The 21,545-nt window shown below is 35.6% G+C and overlaps 1 pseudogene; it reads right to left on the bottom strand.

Moving 5' to 3' along the window:
- Nucleotides 1-18,336: 18,336 nt before the first annotated feature.
- Nucleotides 18,337-19,173, bottom strand: LOC132680268 (large ribosomal subunit protein eL6 pseudogene; annotated as a pseudogene).
- Between the last annotated feature and the right edge of the window lie 2,372 nt (nt 19,174-21,545).

Genomic DNA, 21,545 nt, shown 5'->3' with positions numbered 1-21,545 from the left:
ACAGAGCCCAGCATGGGGCTCAAACCCATGAACCATGAGATCATGACCTGAGCTGAAGTCAGACGCTTAATCGACTGAGCCACCCAGGTGCCCCAGAAACTAATTTTCAAATGAAAAACTGAAAACATTTCGATTATTAAAATGTTAGAAGGTCGTTGTGTTTCCCTAATTAGAGGACATTTTGTCCCTGCCAATGATACATTTTAATCAAGTAGAAATAACTATTGTTTTCAAATCCAAAAAAGCACACAGAAGTTAGTTTATAATTATTTTCCTCATCTGGATTTCTTCTTATGTTAGGTACTTGTTGCAATTTAAAATCAGAGTTAATTTCAATTTAAATAAAAATATGTGGCTTTATCTGTAATCATTTTATAAAACTCCCATGTTATTAAGGGGAGTGACTTTTACAGGAGGTTGTCTGTATGCTTAAACATGTCTGCTAAATCCAACCATGGTTGTGAAAGAAAATGGATTCCTTATTATCAGTGCCTATTTTTCCTGATACTATTTTGCTTTTTCTAAAATTCAGAAACTCTGAACACTCAGTAGTTAAGACATCTCTAAGTACACAATGAACACATATTGAATAAATAAGTTGGTGGTGTGTGGGAACTGTATACACATAAATTATCTCAATTATTCTCCAAACAAGTCCATTACTTCAGAGATGCATAAATTAAGTCCTATAAAAGGTTGCTGACTTTCCCACGGTCACATAGCATGTTCAACTTTGAACCAGATTTCCTAACCCAAGTTACCTTATTTGAGGGATTTCAGGTTCATCTCTGAATGAGACTTTTTTGATGGTCAAAGTTTTCTCAGTTATGCTCCTGTGATACATCCCTTTTGATGTTTCTAATCACGACTGGCTATTAACCTGAGTTTCTATCTTTAACATCCAGCTTGGATGTAAACAAAGGTAGCAATTTAGATAATGTACTCAGGAAAAATTATGAACAATCAGCCTTTTTAATATATAGACACCTATAAGAAATCTTTGCTTCTCCATTTAAAACTTATTGATAAAAATAGCTCTCCTTCCAAAACAATTACCTTATGAAGCAATCTTCATCAAATTAGTATATAAATAATCTGTTATCCTTTTTCTTTCTGTTATCGGTTCCCCGGACTCACCTACTATTCCTCTGCATTCAGGTCTTAATTCTCTTCCCCCTCATTCTGTCTACGTATACTTGTTGTACTAGCAAGCACATCTAATTATAGTTGCTTGAGGGTCTAGTGGGAAACTGCAGTATTTGCTCCTATTTAAAAAAAAAAATCAGGAGTTCAGAGAGAAACTATGGCTTTCATTTCTGTAATTTCATCATGAAGTTGTGATTTCTTCATCTACTCAGTGTTCTGTGGTCATGTAATCTTACCCTTTAATTTACCGTATATAATGACAAGTTCTACTTTAAAGGGAGGGATTTTCTTTTTTCAAATAGGCATAAAGATAAATATATAGTATGTGAAAGAAGTAAAGGAAGTTTCTGAGAGAGAGAAAGAAGTAGGAGGGGATTATATGTTGGTCTAGAGTGAAAAGAACAAGCAGAAGATTCACATGTAGTGTTACTAAGATAAACCACAGTGTATCATGTGTCTATAACACAAAAGTTATCTTCATGTATGCAGTGAGAATTAATATTTTGGCCATGGTAACCTTAAATGGACAAAACACCCAAATAGTGAACAAGTAGTCACTACTATGACTACAATGAGAAGTGAACAAGAAGTCTATATATTTGAATGGAATTTAAAATAGTTAGTTTAAGCCTGGATTCCTGAGGCACTCAGCAACCAAGAAGCCAGTGTGGAGGCTGGGTGGGGGGGGGGGGGTTTCTTTAACTCCATCCTAGGTCAAAGCTGGCCATGCTATTGTACTCCCTAGGAACTAAGAATTACTTTTGCTATTAAAAATATTTTTAAAGTTTTATTTATTTTTGAGAGACAAAGAGATAGAGCATGAATGGGGGAGGAGCAGAGAGAGAGGGAGACACAGAATCCGAAGCAGGCTCCAGGCTCTGAGATGTCAGCACGGAGCTTGCCGTGGAGCCGGAACCCACAAACCGTGAGATCATGACCTGAGCCGAAGTCGGACGCTTAACTGACTGAGCCACCCAGGCACCCCAGTGAGAGCATTTTTAATTTGTTTTTTTTTTCCTTTTCCCACATACTTTCTTCAAAATGAACAAGTTTGAGAGGACAAAAATGTACATTGCAGGAATTAATAATTAACTAATCTGTGCTGTAATAGCCTTTCAACAATCAAACATAATCTCTAGATTATACTTTTCAGACTAGGAGCAGTTCTAAAATGATGGTAACTGTTTCTTTTTTTAAATTTTTTTTAATGTTCATTTATTTTTTGTAGTAGAGAGATAGAGCGTGAGCGGGGGAGGGGCAGAGAGACAGGGAGACACAGAATCCGAAGTAGGCTCCAGGCTCTGAGTTGTCAGCACAGGGCCTGATGAGGGGCTGGAGCCCATGGACCCTGAGATCATGACCTGAGCTGAAGTTGGACGCTCAACCCACTGAGCCACCCAGGTGCCCTGATGATAACTGTCTCTTAATTGTTTTCATACATTTAAACAAAATAGACACTCTGCAGTATGTTTAGATTATAAACAGGAGAAAACAGGGATTAAAAATATGAGCAAATACATTTAGGGAGAGAAAGAAGGAAGCATGACTCAAATATTTTTAAATTAAAGGTGACTTTCTAAAGTCCAAAACAATGGGGAGATTTGACTATTCAAGGCACCAGATAAAACATCCCTTGGTAACCCTACTTAAGTACCATATTTGAAATTTTCATTACTTAACACATATAAATTTAAAAATATCTGTTACTATAAAAATTACAATGAAAGCAGTTGAGTTTTAAAAGGCTTAAAGATAAAAAACACAAGCAAACTATAATCAACTTTTTGGTTTTGCATTGTAGTAAGCATTTTATCAAAATAACCTAACATAATGTCTTTGTTTCTCTCTCTCTCTTTCTCTCTCTCTCAGAGGAATGGGGGCTAGAAGTTTGCTGGGCTAATCTTTTTTTTAAGTTAGTTTACTTATTTTGAGAGAGAGAGAGAGAGAGAGAGAGAGAGCATGCAAGCACAAGTGGGGGAGGGGCAGAGAGAGACGGGGAGAGAGAGAATCCCAAGCAGTCTCCATGCCAGCAACACAGAGCCAAATTGGGGACTCAAACTCACAAACCCTGAGATCATGATCTCAGCCAAAATCAAGAATCCCTTGCTTAACCAACTTAACCACCCAGGTACCCCTGAGTTAATCTTATCTTACCAATTAACAGTTTCAGTGTTTTGTGCTTTGACTTCAGTTTTTGTGCCACAAAGATAAGAATGATAAGCAAAAGGCAAATTAAGAATTTCCAAAGTTTATTCTAGTCACAAATGTATTTTTTTCTATGACATTTAAAATTAATTGTAGTCATTAGAATTAACTCATAGTATTTTCTCCTTGTAAAAGGATAAAACATTAACTATAAGGCTTGACCTTATAGCTGTCGACCAGTCCAAACACTTGTACCATTCAATCTCTGAGTCAAAAGAGCTGAATGCCAAACTGTCAGAACCAGGAAACAATTAGTGCAAAGAAAGTAGGGGAACTATGTTAGTTGCTATAACTACATATATTATTATTTAAAAAGTATACAATGAAAAATCTGAATAATATATTTCAATATATAAATTGAATGGCAATCCTCTGATAGATTTGTCAAGTGGCTTCCCATTTCATTCAGAGCAAAAGTCAAAGTCCTTCTGAGGAGCAACAAGCTTCAGTCAGACAATTTTCACACCTCATTTCCAATTACTCACTCATTCCTCAGTCCAGCTGTACTGGTCTAATCAGTGCTCTAGAACACGTCAGGCTCACTCCCATTTAAGAGTGCTGTCCCTATTCCCACTGCCTGAGATGGTGTTCCCTCAGACATACTCTTGGCAAACCCTTTAATTTTTTTCAGGTCTATGAATAAAAAGTCACCTTCTCTACAAGATCTGCCTGAACTCCTTACCTAAGTTTCCACCTAACCTCCTTATTCATCTCTTTATTTCATGGAGCATTGTGTTTCCTTTGCCTTCTTTCCATGCATTTTTTTTTAGTTTATTTATTTTTGAGAGAGAAAGAGTGATCAGGGACGGGCAGAGAGAGGGTGTGAGAGAGAGAATCCCAAGCAGGCTCTGCACTGTCAGCATTCACGAAACATAAGAGTACGATCTGAGTCAAAGCTAAGAGTCAGACGCTTAATGGACTGAACCACCCAGGCGTTTCTCCATGCAGTTTGATTATTTATCTAGTTTCTTGACTAACCCTCTTATAGGTATATAGGAACTGAATCCAGGGATTTTTCCCTGATATGTTCACTGAGGAATTCTTGGTACTAGAGGAGTGTGTGTCATATGATAGGTGTTCAATAAATATTTGTAAGAGGAGAAAATGTATAAAGAAAACCTTTCAATATTTCAACCTGTACACCTTTCATATGAGACCATTTTATGTGTCATAGTCAGTGAATTTGTTCAAATTTTTATTTTACAACTGACATAAGCACAAATTAGAGTAACTTAAATCTCAAAAGTTAGACTGAAATATTTCAAGGATGTCATTAGGACTCTAACTCTGTCTCTTGCTTCTTCTGCTTCCTCTGCTATTTGCCTCCACTTTACTTCATTCTCACAGGATCTCTGTTGGCAAATGGTCCTTTGTAGTTTCATAAATTTTCAAGTGTACAAACCTAGCATCATTCCTAGTTGTTCCAACAGAAGTGAAGACAGACTTTACTTGTTTTGGCTGTTCTTGTGTCTATTTCAAACCATTGATGATGAATGGAGGTTTCAGTTATATAATACCTCAGGTTGCAATTTCATATCCAGGTGGCAGAAAAGATCTTCCCAATTCCTTCTTTTGGATCAATGGTTTAGCAATCTATAGGAAAACATCCACAGAAAAGGATTTCTCCATTTGCATTGAGTTGCAACTTCTTCTGGATTTTATGTAATGTGCATTCAGAAACTCTGTTGTCCAGAAGTAGACTCTTAACCATTCTGGAGGAGGTTCTTGGGGGAAATAAAAATAAAAATCTGCTGCCAACCCAGAAAATCTATTCATAAAAGTAGTAGAGAAAGAAAACGATTTTATTATTGAATAAGCATTAAACCAGAAGGTGATGTGCATCAAAGGAAATCTAAAACATTAAAAAAATGGAAAGAAATCTCACTCTTTGAGATAAACAAGCAGACACAACCTATTACACACATGTTCTCAAATAATAATTAGTTCTTAAGTAAAAGGACTGAAAGGACATTTTGTCACACATATTCATCCTAGATTTACGTGGTGATTAAGTGACTATCTAGGTTTGCTATTTGTTTTTAACTGAAGGAATAATGAACATATATCTTTATGACAAGAGACAGTTCTACAACTTGGAAGGAGAGGCCTATCTGTGTTAGGCTTCTGGCCTCCCATGAAATTTGGGAGGTAGGGACTCTATCTACTTTGATGATTACATTTGAAAGAGATGGATTCTGTGTTCCTAAAAAAAGACATTTCTGGGTCCTGGCAAGAGGCTTATTTAGCAACTAAAAATATTTACATGCATTTCAAAGAGAGAAAGCACTTAAAATTATAAGTTTTCTAAAGTAATGCTCTAAAGGGAGAGTCTCTTTCTTTACTTTCAACAGGGGGAACTAAGCCTCTTATTTTTAATTTGCATTTCTCCTTTCAAGGTAAGTCTGACAAAGGAAAAAGTAGAGCAATATTGAATAAAAGTGTGTTTTTGTGTGGGCAAGTGTAGTAAATAGTTGATTTTTTTAAGGGGACAGCGTGAAATTGTTGGATGTAAAGAAAGGACCACAATTTAATAGAAGACAACATGTAAAAGCTTAGCACTTTAGAGAAAAAAGATCCCCATAACCGTGGTAAATAACTGCAGAAAACTGAGTATGTAGTGCCCCTAAGAGAATGTCCTTTACCATATTTTTCCCCACAGGACTAGCCCTATAAATTGCATTTTTATATCTTACACTTAGAGATAGTAGCTTCATACTGCCCTTCAACGACATTTAGTTAGTTCTCATGCTAAATTTTCCATTTTTAAAAATTAAACATCAGTGTCAGATTTACCTCTTTTTTATTCCCTTTTTTCTAAGTGTCTTCATCTTTTGATTTTTATTTTTACTGTTATAAACACTCTGGTTCAAGTGGCAGGACAAGCTAATATGCAAAGTTCTTCTACCCCAAACTCACTGAAATACAGTTTGAAATATAATAAGAAAATGAGTTATACAACTGAGCTTTAAAAAACCAAATTAAGAAAATAAATGAAAATCCCTAGATACCAAAGTGAAAGAAGGAGGAAGAAAAAGAAGAGGCAGAGGAGGAGGAGGAGGACGAGGCACAATCCAGACTGAGTAAACACAAGTAAACTGTTCAGCCCATGGCAATACCCAATGGGCAGGCCATCTTGTGTACTGGAGCTTTAATGCCCTCACTGTATGTGGTGTGTGTGTGTGGTGTGTTTGGGGAGAGGGACTGATGTGAAAGCTGCAAAACTCAGGCTTGTAGGTCATCTAAAACACTTAAGAGATTGAGTACACAAAAGTGCAGTGGTGAGATCAAATAAAAAATTAAAACTCTCATGCACAACCTCTGCAGTAACCAGTCCAGGAAACTAAACTGCAGCCTCTGTAGCAATCATCCCCAACCTGTTGAAATTTGCCCAATAATTATCAGCTGATCTAATTATTGCCCCTCCCTTATAACTCAGGACCAACTAAAGAAAGCCAAATATGTTTGTCAAATACATCATATAAGATGCCCTGCATCTAGCTAGCCAGGCTCCAGCTTCCCCATGCAAACAATGTCCCATCAGGGAGTGCCTGAAGCTTTTCCTTTTTTCATCCCAGGAACTCAGGGATTTTAAATCACTTTGTGTATGCAGGACTCCATTAAAAAAATAACTCACCCAGAAAATAACCCATTTAAAATATTTAATGTCAGCAAGTAAACAAGATTTCCATGAAAGGCAGCACAGGTAACAAAGAAGAACTAAACAAGAAACGATAGATAATGGACTGTCTTTTCTTATATTCTATCAGTTGTTTTGTTTTACATTCGGGCCATAAATTTGATATAGGTTTTTAAAGGAAATAATTATTTATTTGTTGTTTTAATTTTTATGTTGTCAGATCTTTTTATATATCTGTTGATCTGCAATTGTCTATTCACACTCCAAAAATGGCTTGGTGGATTTCTGCATTTTTTTATTTACTGTTGTATAGAAAGAACTTCTTGTATATTTCTTCTTTGGGTGGGAATTCTGTGAAACAAGGTAGTTTTCCCTTGAAGTATGTGGATTCTCCAGATGTCTGTGGGGGAAGGATTTTTTCCCCAGAACCATGGCGTGGAACTAAGCTTCTTGCATCGTTGCTTGTCTGTTGGGCAAGTTGGTTGGTTTTGTTTTTCAGTTTGGAGAAAATATATCTCAGTTTTGCCAGTCCAAACTTAATAGCCTTTGTTCTGTCTGGGAATGAGGGAAGAATGTGAGAACAGAATGACACAATTGCCTGGTTTTATATCCTTTCATGAGCTCTTACTATCCAGCCCTGCTCCTCAGCTCAGTTTTCTGTAGGCAATTCTGATAGGAGTCCTGAGCCCCACTGATGTCCTAATGGGCACATTGACTCTCACAAACTCTAGAGATGCTCAAAGTATATTCCATAAATCTTACCTTTGGAATTCTGCACATTCCTCTTTCATCTACACCCTTCATGAAATCTGATGAATTATCTCACAAATTGTTGATTAACATCACCTCTCTGACCCAGTCACTATCTTCCCTGCATTGTTAGTATTTTCTTTCTTGCTGCATCTTAACATTTCATTTTAGTGCAATTTTCAGTAAACGGGAAGGCAAAAACATCTTAATATGTGCTTAATATTCATCTGGAACCAAAAATGTTTTTTATACCTAATTACAATGCTATACATTATAAGTTAAAGAGAGTTTTCCTTCCTCATTTTCTGATATTCATGGTTAAGTTTTGTCTTAGAGTGTGTCAAGGAAAAATTGCACAGGATAAAGTTAAACAGGGAAGGAAGACTACTCAAGAGTAAGCAATAGGAGAGAAATGCCGGAACTGAGTGTGAGCACACCCCCACCCCCCACCCCTGCCCCCAAACCAAAAGTGGGAGAGATTTTAAGAGTTGGAGTGGGGGGTGGACAGGACAGGAGATAATTTTACAATATGGATTAAGATGCTCCCAAATGTTAGGCTCCTGTCCTCCTACAGAAAACTGGGAATAGGGATGCCACCTTCCTTCAAGTTTATATTTCAAAAGGATGGCTTCCAGGTCCTTGAGAAATACAGTCCTTGGTCGTAAAACTGACAAGAGGTTTTATAAAAAGATTTACATCTCAAAGGGGCAGAGAAAGGGTTGACAATTACAAGTTTTCTAAAGTAAATGTTCTAAGAAAAGGGAGGTCAGAAGACAAGAATCAAGAAGAAACAGGTCTAAAGGTTTTTAGTCAATCTGAGGGGGATGCAAAGGCCATGATGGTCAAGTGCAATAGATTTTCAGCCAGATTTCATTAACTTCCCTCCTAGACTAGGTCAGTATTTAATGATTAAAGAAACCATTTGGTAGGAAATCCTAAAGACTGAGACACCTTTCCTAATTTATTGTATTTGTCACACCCTAGACAGTCATTTTGCTTGCGTCACTCAAGGAATGCAGTTCACAAAACTAAATAGTATTCTCTTTAAAATTTGGCTTGTCTTCACTCTATTTCATTTTGTTCTTTATTAGAGAAATGTCCTTGAAATAAACAAGGCAATGTAGGGTATTTTATGAGTTGTCACGCTTCATTGCTATTGAAAAAATCTAGTAAATTACAATGCAGTGCAAGTTCAATATCAATCAGAACTTCAAAGATTGTGAATTACTAAACAAATATACAATGGGAAATGATTCTCACATTAAATTTCAAATATTTGGTAGAATGTTAAGGCAGTTCATTTATGTATTATAAATTGAGTAAAGATATCATTGGCACAAGAGATTATTTTTATAAAATAAAACAAGATATACAATTGACACAAAATTATTTAAAAACTTTGATTTGGAATAGATGTCCAACTTCTATGTTAGAGGAATGTTCTGGGAAGATTTTGGCCTTTTTGTTTTTTGAATAATCTGACTGTGCTTTCATTGCTTAGGTTGATCCAATAACAAAAATAATTAGAATTTTTAGTTTGGGTAGCTATAATTCAAGGAAGTTCTACCTCAGGCTGCAGTGCATAAATAAGCAATAACTCATACATAGGAGTTTGACATACAGTGACTGACAAATGTTTGCCCTTGAGTGTACTATTGACTTTAATTATTTTAACTGTTGTTTTTTGGGGGGGGTGAAGTTATATAACCTGTGTGAATATAGACATCAAATAAGCAAACATCTCAATACGTAGAAAAAAAAAAAGACTAAAACTTTTTAAATTGTCAGGTATTTGTAAAGTTTTGAAGTGATCAACATCTTACCTATCATATTCTTAGCCTCCCCCAACCCCTGATAGAGTTTTGAAGAATAGAGTTGTAGGGACAGATCTTCCAGAATCCATTTACTCTATCCTTTTGCCTTTAGGAGGATTTTGTATCATTCTTATTGCACAGGTGGTTTTATCTAGTCTTATATCATATATTTGAATAATATTTTTACTAACACACAAATATGCACAAAAACACAGAAAACTAGGTGGGAAGTGAAACAAGAAATTGAAAGATTCAGTTTAGGATCATGACCATATATTCAATCTGTCATTGGATAGAGATCATATACTTTGTCATAATAACTTTACAGGGTTGTAAGAATTATATTTGTAAATATAAAGAAAAAGACTTTCTGAAATATAAAGTACTATATCAATATAAGGCATTTTTATTAAAGTTGAATTTACTAAACATAAATTCCTGAAATTTCAATCTTCATGCTAAATCTCTTATATTAAAAAATATTTATCAAGTTTAATGTATGCAAACCCAAGCCATGGACTACAACAATCATATATCAACCAACTATAAGTGATCTTGCTAATTACAAGTTGATTCACAATATTTTGAAATCTAATCTTTACAAGGAGGTTCATGCCATGTTTCATCAATATTAAGTCTTATTTGTGGACCAATGTGATACCTGAGCATAGTTAATCCCATTCCCCTATTATTCCTACCAAACTATATTGAGGAAATGATTGTCAAAAAGGTACATTCATGTGACGGTAAGAAGTGACTACGAAGCACTTATTTTATTACTCCAGGGTAGATAAATATTTAGTAATAACTATCAGCAAGTGCAATGTTTGAGAAGCAAAGAAGTTCTTCCCAAGACTCCACGGAGCATTTTGATTTCATTTCAAGTATTGTAAAACACACAAATTTGAGCTATTTTTTTGATATCAGTCACTTAAATAATCAAATGAGTAATAAAGAAAATATGGGCATAGTTGGCAGAGTAATAACATCCCAAGGATGTCCATGCCCTAATTTTCAGGTATTTCAGAATATGTTATTTTGGATGTCAAAAGAAGACATCAAAGATGTAATTTAGATTACAGACCTTAAAATGGGGACATTATCCCAGATTATCCAGGTGGGTTCAAATAATCACATGATTTATTAAAAGCAAATAACCTTTTCCATTTGCAAGCAGAAGAGAGAGAGAGAATGAAAGTACTCAATGCGCTGTTGCTGGCTCTGAGATGAAAAAGTCCACATGTAAGGGGAGAAGAGAGACTTTTAGGAGCCAGGAAGAGCTGCGAACTGACAGCCATCTGGGAAACAGGGACTCAGGTCCTACAACTGCAAGGAACTGGACAACTTAAATGAGTCTGGAAGCATTTTCTTTCCTAAAACCTCCAATAATAACACGGCCTAACTAAACAACCTGATGTTAGTCCAGTGAGAACTGTGTTGAACTTCTGGCCTCCAGTCCTTTAAGATAGTAAGTCTGTGCTGCTTTAAGCTTCTTAATTTGTGGGAAATTACTAAGGCAGCAGCAGCAGAATTCTAATGCAATGGGAAAGCTTCACAAGGAAAAGGGCCACTATTTCTTGATGTACTGGACTCATTTATTTAATCAATAAGTTTTACTGAAAGCCATATATAATAAGTCAGGCACTGCATTGTACTGTGACTTGTCAGTGAAACCAAGGGAATTGGAAACATATACCAACTGCCTAAAATATGGAAAATTAGAATGCAGACTAAACAAGATATCCGTAATTTTCAGCAACAGCATTTAACTCTACAAAAAGCCAGTTTACTTTCACAAATTCAAATAAGAAGGAAAAAAAGAGGTAGGGAAGGGAGAATCAGGAAGAGAAAAAAAAAGAAGAAAAATGAGACACTAAAGTCTATTTTATCAGTATGTAAGAGAAATTAAAGTATTGTATAATACTTAGGTGCATGGAATCACATTCCTTTTTTTTTTTTGTCTTAATCTAATTGTTCTCTGATTAAGAACAATTGCCAGTATGGATGGCACATTCTATTCATAATTAATATGTGAATTTTTGTTAATATACCCACAGGGCAAATTTCTAAAGGCTGGCCTCTTTCAGTTTACTCTGAAAAAATATATTCCTGCAATTTTTACCAATTTTATATAATTTAAAGCACTTATGACACTTTTATTTATAAAAAAAAGTTCTCCGGGCGCTTTGGTGGTTCAATCGGTTGAGGGTCCGACTTTGGCTCAGGTCATGATCTCTCAGTCTGTTAGTCTGAGCCCCACGTTGGGCTCTGTGCTGATAGCTCAGAGCCTGGATGGAGCCTGCTTCAGATTCTATGTCTCCCTCTCTCTCTGTCCCTCCCCCGCTCATACTCTGTCTCTCTCTCTCTCTGTCAAACATAAACATTAAAAAAAAAAATTCTCACTTGTATTTACTTAAATCGGAAAGGAATTAACAAATTATTAGGATTTAACTAAAACAAACAAATAAAAAGCCTACTCTCACCCTGTTTTAACCGGTATGTACTCTTTTTCTTTCTTTTTCCTTCCTTCCTTCCTTCCTTCCTTCCTTCCTTCCTTCCTTCTTTTTCCTCTTTCTTCTTCTTTCTTTCTTTCTTTCTTTCTTTCTTTCTTTCTTTTCTTTCTTCTTTCTTTCTTTCTTTCTTTCTTTCTTTCTTTCTTTCTTTCTTTCTCCTTTTGCTTGTTCTTTCCCACCCCAGCCCTGGCCAGCTTTTCATTTTCAGGACTTGAAAAAGAATTTTTGGTATATTAATTACTCAGGCATTAATAGCAGAAAGAGTGATAACTGACAGTTTATTCTGTTTCCTAAAGCCCCTCAGTTATTAACAACAGCTATATTTAGATGTAAGTAGCTCATAAAATGGTTGTATATGTTTTTCTATTCTCTACTGTAAAGATGTTTGCCATCCCATCTGGGTTTGACTCCCTGTACAATATTTGCTTTATGAGATAGTGATGTATAAAATCATAATAATAATATAATTATTGTGATGGTCTATAATTTACTTTCCAAACTTTTCTTCTGCAGATTTTAGAATTTGGATTTTTTTTTAAAAAAAGATACCAATTCCTAAATATAAGCAATTCACTATAAATTAAATTCAGTCTATAACACCTACCATTCACATCTGAAATTTTTCTAAAAGTTCTGTGATTTTGTTAAGATCATGAGAAAAAAAAGCCTTAAAATTATTGGGTTTATACTACACAAAATGAAAAATTCATTTTGTTAATATTTTCTCAAAGAACAGTCATTCAAGTGGTTGAGGTATTGGGATGGAATTTCTGGCAAAGGAAGGCAATGTCATTAATTCTCAGAAAACATATTTCTTCTGTTCTCAACTCCACCAACTATTGCAGGACATCCAATTTCACCCAAAGATTCCTCCTCCCATTTTATGTGCTGCTCAAAACTAGTCCTTAGTGGTGGACAGGTTGGTGGTGATTATCTTCTGTGTGGATGACAACCTCTAATTTTGTCCTGGGTTACCAACTTTTTCTAATAAAGAAAAAAAAGCTAAGACTCAGTGTAATGGTTGATTTAACATTTCTGGATGGGACAGTACAAAATTTTCCTTATCTTTCAAATTTTTCAAGTTTATGAAAAAATAAACAAGTAAATATAATTGGATCTACCTAACAGGTCAATACATTTAAACTTAAAACTGAGAACAAGTACCTAATCCTTTTATGTACCATGTAATCAGCAATAAAGCACCTTGAATACAATGAAAGTTTGTTAAAAATGACTGATATTTAAATGGTACCAAAAAGCCTGCAAATGGCATTTGAATGTAGATTCAAATAACTTTTACTGAACACCTGCTACGCACACTGAGTACAGAAGAAGAAGACTGTCTTTAAAAACTTTTATGATCTATTGGAATATATTGGCATGTTAATAGGTAGTTTATGGTAGAGATTTCACTGAGACCTTTGGGAGCATATAGGTAGAAGTAAATGCAAGTGAAGTTGAAGATACAACAAGGCTTCCTGAAATAGACAGATGGGCCAATAAATAGGATGTAGGGAGAGAATGATGTACGTTTTTAGGAGCAATGTGTAAGGCAAAAAACAAGAGAAAGCCTAGGGAATTTAGGAAATTCAAATATTTCATCATTGGAGAAGTTCAAGGAATAGAGAACATATTCTAGACTTTGCATTATTTCAATATCATAATATCTGTAAAGTGGGATATTCATGACCAACTTTTTAAATGGACTTTTCATGCCCACTACCTTTTGGTATTGGTTTTCTTCACAGATATTTAAGTTGGATTTGGTCAGTGTCATGCAGCATTTACTCACACTCCTACTCTGAATGCCATAAAGCTAAAAACAACATCTTTACTTGAGCCTTGGAAGGCAAAAATGGAACATAAGCAATCCTCTTGCCATTCAGCTCCTTTCTTCTGGAAAGCAAGGATGTGGAATTGGCTTTGTCTGAAACAGATTTCCAGTGTGCCGTGTGTAGGTTGTGGGTGTTAAAAGTGTTAAAAGGTGATCACATAAGTCAGTGGTCAGAATCAGTGTCCAGTGTCCATCCCCAACTGGTTTATGTCAATACACATTTGTATCTGTGGTGGCATCAGCTTTACGGTCCTAGCCTTCTAAAGAGTAGATAGAGACTATGCTTTGGAATGCAATGAAACCAATGGCAACTTCCTAGTAACTCATGCTCTGAGTGGACAGAGGGTGTAGCTCCCCTGGAAAGTGGAAATTTTCATATGTGCCTTTCTGAGAAGTCTTTCCTTTTATCATTTCCTCCTTTCAATAATTTCATTAGTTTTCATATTAAAATATTGTCTGCTTAAAATATTGTACAGTGGTTTCTGTTTCCTACATGAACTCAACCCTACTCATTGCTATAAAACAAAATGGAGGAAACAATTCCTTGACTAAACTATTTGCATATAACAGTTCAAATGAACATCAATAACAGAAACAAACAAAAGGGTTTTTTTTAAGTGTTTTTTACCTATAGGCAAAATTAGCTTAAGTTATATATTTGGCAGCTTGTTTACAGCACTGAATTATTTCATTTTAGTTGATCCATCCTTATATTTCCTCTATTTCTTAGAGAGTAGTTAAGCTAGGCTTTCTATGCCTCACCAAACAATAAGTTCCTCCATTTTGATATTAAAAAGGACCTGATACCTAAAACTTAAGTCTCCAGAATATAAAATTACAAATTAAATTAATTCCTATTTAATCCATATCTCACCAACAGTTATAACAAAGGTATAGAAAAAGGAGATCCTACTTAAACAGAAATCTGTCAACATTTTGTTCAAAAACAGCAGGTAAACTAAGCCAGTATTTCAATTATTGATACATAAAATGACATTATTGAACTCCACTTCAGATAATGTTTATAACCAGACATTCTCTAGATACTCTTCTTTTTCTAGGCATACTCCAATACAGATATGTAGGGAATTTAAATGTAGCATTCAAGTGAGAGAAGGTATGCTGATCAATTCCCTGAAGGAATATGTAGCTGAGATATAGGATAATGTTGACAATTTATGTAGATCTGTAAGAGGAAATTAACCTGCACCATGAAGCATATAGCATCACTAATAAGGTAGAAAGTAGCCTGATCAAAATGAATGATGTCAGATGCCCTGTAGGCACCAAAGTAAAAGCAGTTTCTCCCTTGGAGCAGAGCCTCCCACTCTGGCTGCAAGCAGGTAAAGACCTCCTTAGCGTTAGCATAGACACAATATCTCAAGAAGAGAAGAAAAAGCTGCCAGTTACAGATATCAAGTAAGAAAAAGAATGTAATAGCAGAATATGATTACTTTCAATGAGAGAAAGGAACAGCTGAAAACCTGGTGTTTCTAAAAATTGTGAAAACACAGAGGAGATAGCAAATCTTTGACCTTGTCTCTACTTTTATATATATATATATATATAGAGAGAGAGAGAGAGAGAGAGAGAGAGAGAGAGAGAGATACAAATGTTACTATTGTAATATGAGCACAGTAGCTCTGTTAATCCATTCATCTAAAACAAATATATATTTTGTGTGTATTGCCCTGTATGATGTAAGGTAAACAGAGACAAGATGGCTAGAATATAAAAGATGATGAGAACAACTTAAGAAAAGCATGTACAACATTAGTGTCTGAAATTATGGGGACAGACAGGAAGCAGGTAAAAATGACACAAAAATGTGTGTAAACTATGTTCCAGGAAGAAAATGAAATGTATGAAGTTATATAGGACAGAACCCTAGGGAATTTCATATATGGAGTTTGAAAAAAAGAGGTGGGGGTGGAAACCTAGAGAAGAATAAGGAGAGTCTGATGGTACAAAAGTCAGGAGAGATGAAATGTTTCCAGGAGTGGTATGTCAATAGTATTGAATACAGTGCTTGTGAAGTGTTGTGTAGGTAGAAAGAATACTGGATTTGGCAAGGTCACTGGTGGCCTTGCCTGGATTGGTTTTTATAGGTAAAAGATAAAAGATTTATCACCTAATAATTTCTTCCTTCTCACTCATGTGGGAGGCAAGCTCATCAGCTGAGATGGCAGAAGAAGGGGGGGGGGTAAGATAATATGTATTTGGAAAAAGAAGAAGACATGATATAATCTTCCTGGGAATGAGAAAGTGAGTAAATTACTGGAATAGTAGAATTATCAGTGTTGCAGCCCACTTGAATTAGAGATATTGAATGTGAAGTAAAATTGGTGTGTTTGCTTGGATGTGTGATTTAGCTGCTTGGTCACAGACCCATGGAAGACATGTTTGTGTTTGTTGGGGAGGAAAAAATTCGCCTCTTCCTTTAGGGTCTCCAGCTGGGCCTAGGAATTGAACTAACAAGAGAAGAAAATACAAACTTTGTTAAATTTTTACATTTTACATAGGAGACTTCACAGGACAATGAAGACTTGAAAAGGTGTTGGAACAAAAACTTTTATGCCTTTTAGACAAAGAAACAATACATTTGTCAAGAATTGACAACTCAAAGGGGTTTGGATGAGGGATAGTAAATGGTAAAGAAGTTAACAGGAAGATAAAATTAGTTTAACAAGGTTTTTTGTACAGGTTTTTGGTCCACCATTTCTGGCGATGAGAATGTCTTCCTTTCTCCTGGTATGGGGGGGGGGCAGTAACTTTCACCTGAGTTTTAACTTCTGATCTAAGGAAGAAAAAAGGAGGGTCAGAGTGTCTTTCTTGGTTCTGTGGTTTTTTATGTGCTTCTAATTCAAAATAATCAATATGCCAAAATGTCATATTTTGGAGTGAGGTATTCAGGTTTTCTTTAGGTTCATTCAGATTTGGAATTTTGGAAGGAAAATGTGGTGATGGGGATAGGGAAGGAGCAGAGGATGGATTAAACACGTATGGAGGTATAGACGAATAATTACATCGTGCACCATAGACTCTAAGCTACTCAAAAAAAGTGAAGTGAGGGAAATGGATAACGGACATATTATGAGCAAACCGTAAGATTAATGGTTGGGAGGATATAATGTTGTGTAGGTGACAGAAGAGTTGAACTGAAAGTACATGAAAAAGTCAACTAAAAGGAAAGAGTTTTGGGGGAAAACTAGAGTTTTTGCATTCAAATTTTTGATAATTAGGGTCAAGTTTTGATGATTGTAATTGTCCTGAGTGTTGTTATAAGAGAAAACAGGTGCTGAAAATTTGGGGAAAATTTTATTAGAGATAATAAACTGAAAAATTATGTGTTGTCTGAAACACCTAGTGGATACTGATGTTGCTGAGAAAATCAACTGTTGGAAAGTAAAACTTGGAGTTAAGAACTACATTTTGACTGGATGAATGGGAGTTAGCAGGAGTTTGGCACATCATGGAAACAAGGAAGATGACTAAGCAGTTCATTCTATGTCTTAAAGAAATGGAAATACTTTTTAGCTTGGAAGATCTGATAGTTACAATAGGGTAAAAGATGACCGCTATTTGTTTCCTATGGAATTGTGATATGAATAAAAATAAGATAAGCACCATGAGATTGAGATGGCCACAAAGGAAGTGAAGACTTCAGGGTACAGTCAAGTTTCTTTAGGAGCTAATAAGTAAAGGAAACATTCTGAAAAGAGATTCAGGATTCCAAGAAGTTTGCTTATCAATGATGTTAAGTTCCAAAAAACAAAAGACCATAGTTTAGGAGGTGGAGATTAGGAACTATGACAGTTTAGGAGAGGCCAAGAAAAGTGAGATAAGAGCTTAGATCATAATGCATGTCTTGGGGTACACAGAAGAAGGACTATGCAACATCAAGGAATCATTCCTGGTTTACATTGAAGCTGGGTAGTGGGTTCTGGTTCCGTGGGTGCTAATGATTTATTCTGCATAATTGTGATATCCAGGAGAGTTATACAATCACACTTCACTTAGAGGTGGCTGATTTTTCAAGCAATATGGAGTTGTGTGACAGAAGAAGAGCTGCTCTAGCTTTCTTGTCACTTATTACATTCTATGACTCACTATCTTGTCTTACCCAGTGTCTCATCTTCCCCAAAGTACAGAACTCCTTTAGGACAGTGACCAGACACATTTATCTTTCTGCTGTGCATATTACTTGCTCTCTGGAACAATGCAAAAAACAATTTTCATGCTGAATTAGGTAGGAGACATAGAAGTTATCTGATACAAATGCTTCCTATTTAAACTTTTTCTCGATTTAAAGGGTGAATTTAATTAATTTATTAAATTATTAACTATTCATTTATTTTTTTATTTACTTATTCACTTATTTAATGGATCAGTTATTTAATTAGGTTCTTTGCAAGAAATTTAGAAAAAAAAGGAAATTTAGAAAATCAATTTTTCAGGATAAACTCAATTTGTGAGAGAAAACACAAAGCAGGGGTAGCCCTCAAGATGAGGAACAACTTTGATTTTTGGCAGAATTTGTGTGTCCACAGCTTTCTGATCAACCTGGTGCTGCTCTGTAATCTCCTATTTCTCCTCTGTGTCGAGGATCTCACCTCCCTGTTTTCTGGTTTTACTCAGCTTCTTCTTGAAGTAAGCATCAGAAAGACGTTTGGGGACTTTCACACTACTGACAGCAATTTCGGGTGGGGAGTGGCAATGATGAATTTCTGGTGTGTTCTACACAAAAGAATTCGATTGAGGGCTGGAGGTCTGGTCACACATAGTGAGTCACTGCTTAGTTGCCTCAAGAAAATCATCCTCTTGCTTCTGTGGTACCCAGTGAGGATAGTCAAAATGGCCTCAGGAGCAGTGCTAGCTCTTGGGTTCTCACATGCTGCCTGAACAGCTTTCAAGGCACATCTTCAGTAGGATAATACATAGGCATTTTGTGAAGTTTAACACTTGAGTACCTCAATTGTTGTCAGCACCAACTGGTTTTGTGACAGCAGCAAGAACTCTTTCCTTCTATTTCTTTTCAACCCTGGATTTAGCCACTGAATGCTTCCTCTTGGCACATGGTCTTTCTGGAATACATAGCTGATCAAGAATATCTACCAATTCCTCTATCTCAGACAGAGTTTTGGCTGTAGTGTGGCTTCCTCTTCTTTGGCATTTTAGCCTTGAGGTTACCCTTTTTAACTTGCCACAGGCATCAGACTTCTTGACTTCAGGTTTCTTCTTAGTAGCCAGCTTCTCAGATTTTTCACCCACCATTGTGCAAGATGGGAACGAGCTAATTTTTAAATTTTTTTTAACGTTTTATTTATTTTTGAGACAGAGACAGAGCATGAACGGGGGAGGGGCAGAGAGAGAGGGAGACACAGAATTGGAAGCAGGCTCCAGGCTCTGAGCCATCAGCCCAGAGCCCGACCGGGGGGCTCGAACTCATGGACCGCGAGATCGTGACCTGAGCTGAAGTCGGACGCTCAACCGACAGCCACCCAGGCGCCCCACGAGCTAATTTTTAAATCAGTTATTCACATACCTTAAAGAAGCACCTACTTCTGCAAAGGTTTTTAAAACAAACAATGAATGGTCTCCAGAATGGCTTCCCTTTTCAATGACCCGCATTTCATTTAGGTGATTTAGTATTTACCTCCTGTCTCCAGTTTAGTTGGATTTAGTACATTTTTATTTTTTTGTTTTTAGAAATCATCTATTAAACTGACATTATTTATATTTAAACCCAAATTTTCCACGAAGTCTAAAGTTTAGAAATGATAAAAATGCCTACTTCATAATTAAAAATATTTTTGCAGTTTTATTTTTTATTTTTGGAAAATATCAAACACACACACACACACACACACACACACACACACACACCTCAGAATAATATTAATTCCTGAACACTTCATGCTGACATTTGGAGTTTTGAATAAACAGTTTTCAATGGTCTTGATCTAAGATGCATGAAAGTGAGATAATAGTTTAAAGCCACAGGTTCATTTCAAAACTGAATTTTCACTAAATGTCACCGTACAGTTCTCTGCCATTTTTCTAGAATGAGTGTATTGGTTCCAGGAAGGAAAATATATTTATGGAAAATCATACCCAGTAACTCAAGGGTAATGTTGTGCTGGCTTTTAACCTGAAAGATCTCTATCCTGCTGCACATTCCCCTTTGTAATTTAAATGCAACCAAGTGCATATAACAAAGAAGTAAAGTCTCCTGTAAAATTGTCTAAATTTACTTGGTTTGAAGCTTATGCATAAGTAGTTACAGCACTTTACATGTGGGTAACAACAACAACAAAAAAAACTTAAACAATCAAATTTCCAGTGAGAAAAATATAGCATTATGCTGTCAAAGCAAGGGGATTCTGGTCTGTATATATGTGTGACTATGTGAGTGTGTGTGTGTGTGTGTGTGTGTGTGTGTTTTGTATTTCTACAATAACTGCATTGCATTATATTGTTTATGCACTGTATTTCTACAGTAAGTGTGTGGTATTTTTAAAATTGGAAATAGTATATAGATATTTTTAGACACACTGAGAAAATCTATGGATATTTCATAAGAAAATATCCAGTAGGTTTTGGATATATGGATTTAAATTCTCAGAGATGAAAAGTCATCTTGAATATTCCAGCCCCAATATACAAGATGTAAAGAACCACATCTCTAGTTAGTTGTAAGGCCAAGCCAAGTTGGCCCAGCCATCTCATCATCCAAGCCACTTTAGCTGAGGTGTCAAACATCACAAAGCACATATGCCATTCTTTCTTTATCTAGAGGAAAAGAATCTAAAGACAAAACAAAACAAAAACAAACCCCACAAACTCATTTTTCCTTTTCTGGTTTCTGGAGAGCCATTGGTGACTATTTACCTCTTCTGAAATAATGGAATGTTAACTAATCACTTTTAACAGCGTTACTTCTTCAAAATATTCAACTCCTTGTAAAATATACTCCTTTAACAAACAAAAACTATGGTTTTCGTGTTCTAGGTTAGCATTAAATAATACCAGTCCTATTAAACCAAAATATCAGTCATGTTAAAACCAAAACCACACTTGAGCATATGAAGGGTATTTGTGGGGTACAGACTGTTTCTTAATCTGGATACTGATTAAATGTGTATACTTCTGGTAGGGGTTCATTATGCTGTACCCCTAATCAGTTACATACTTTTCTCTGTGTATATTGTATTAAATAAAATATTCAATAAACAGTTCATATGATTTGCTCTAAGCAACATGGTTAAATTTTTTTTTTCACATAAAAAGACAAAAGAGTGAAAACCTCTTCTTTCTGCCTTATATCCTTGCCCTACCCTAGTATTTCTCTCCAAAATGATTTATTTTAAAAATTGGTGTGCTTCCTTCTACAAAAAGGACACCTTTCATCTCTTATCTACCTATATGTCTACTTATCCAGCCATCAATCTAATACTTATACCTAACTCCATATCTATCCACTAGTTTGATTTATACATAATGGGTGATAATATATTGATACATTTTTTTGTATCTTACTTTTTACTTTTTTTGTTTGTTTAAATATCTTGCTAACCTTCTACAGCATAGTCATTATTTAAAATAATACTTCATCAAATGACTATACCATAATTTATTTAATTGGT

Source organism: Panthera onca, chromosome A1, assembly GCF_046562875.1.
Source record: "Panthera onca isolate mPanOnc1 chromosome A1, mPanOnc1 haplotype 2, whole genome shotgun sequence".
NCBI lineage: Eukaryota > Metazoa > Chordata > Mammalia > Carnivora > Felidae > Panthera > Panthera onca.
Note: the sequence above shows the minus strand (reverse complement) of the source record. Positions and strands in the feature narration are given on the sequence as shown.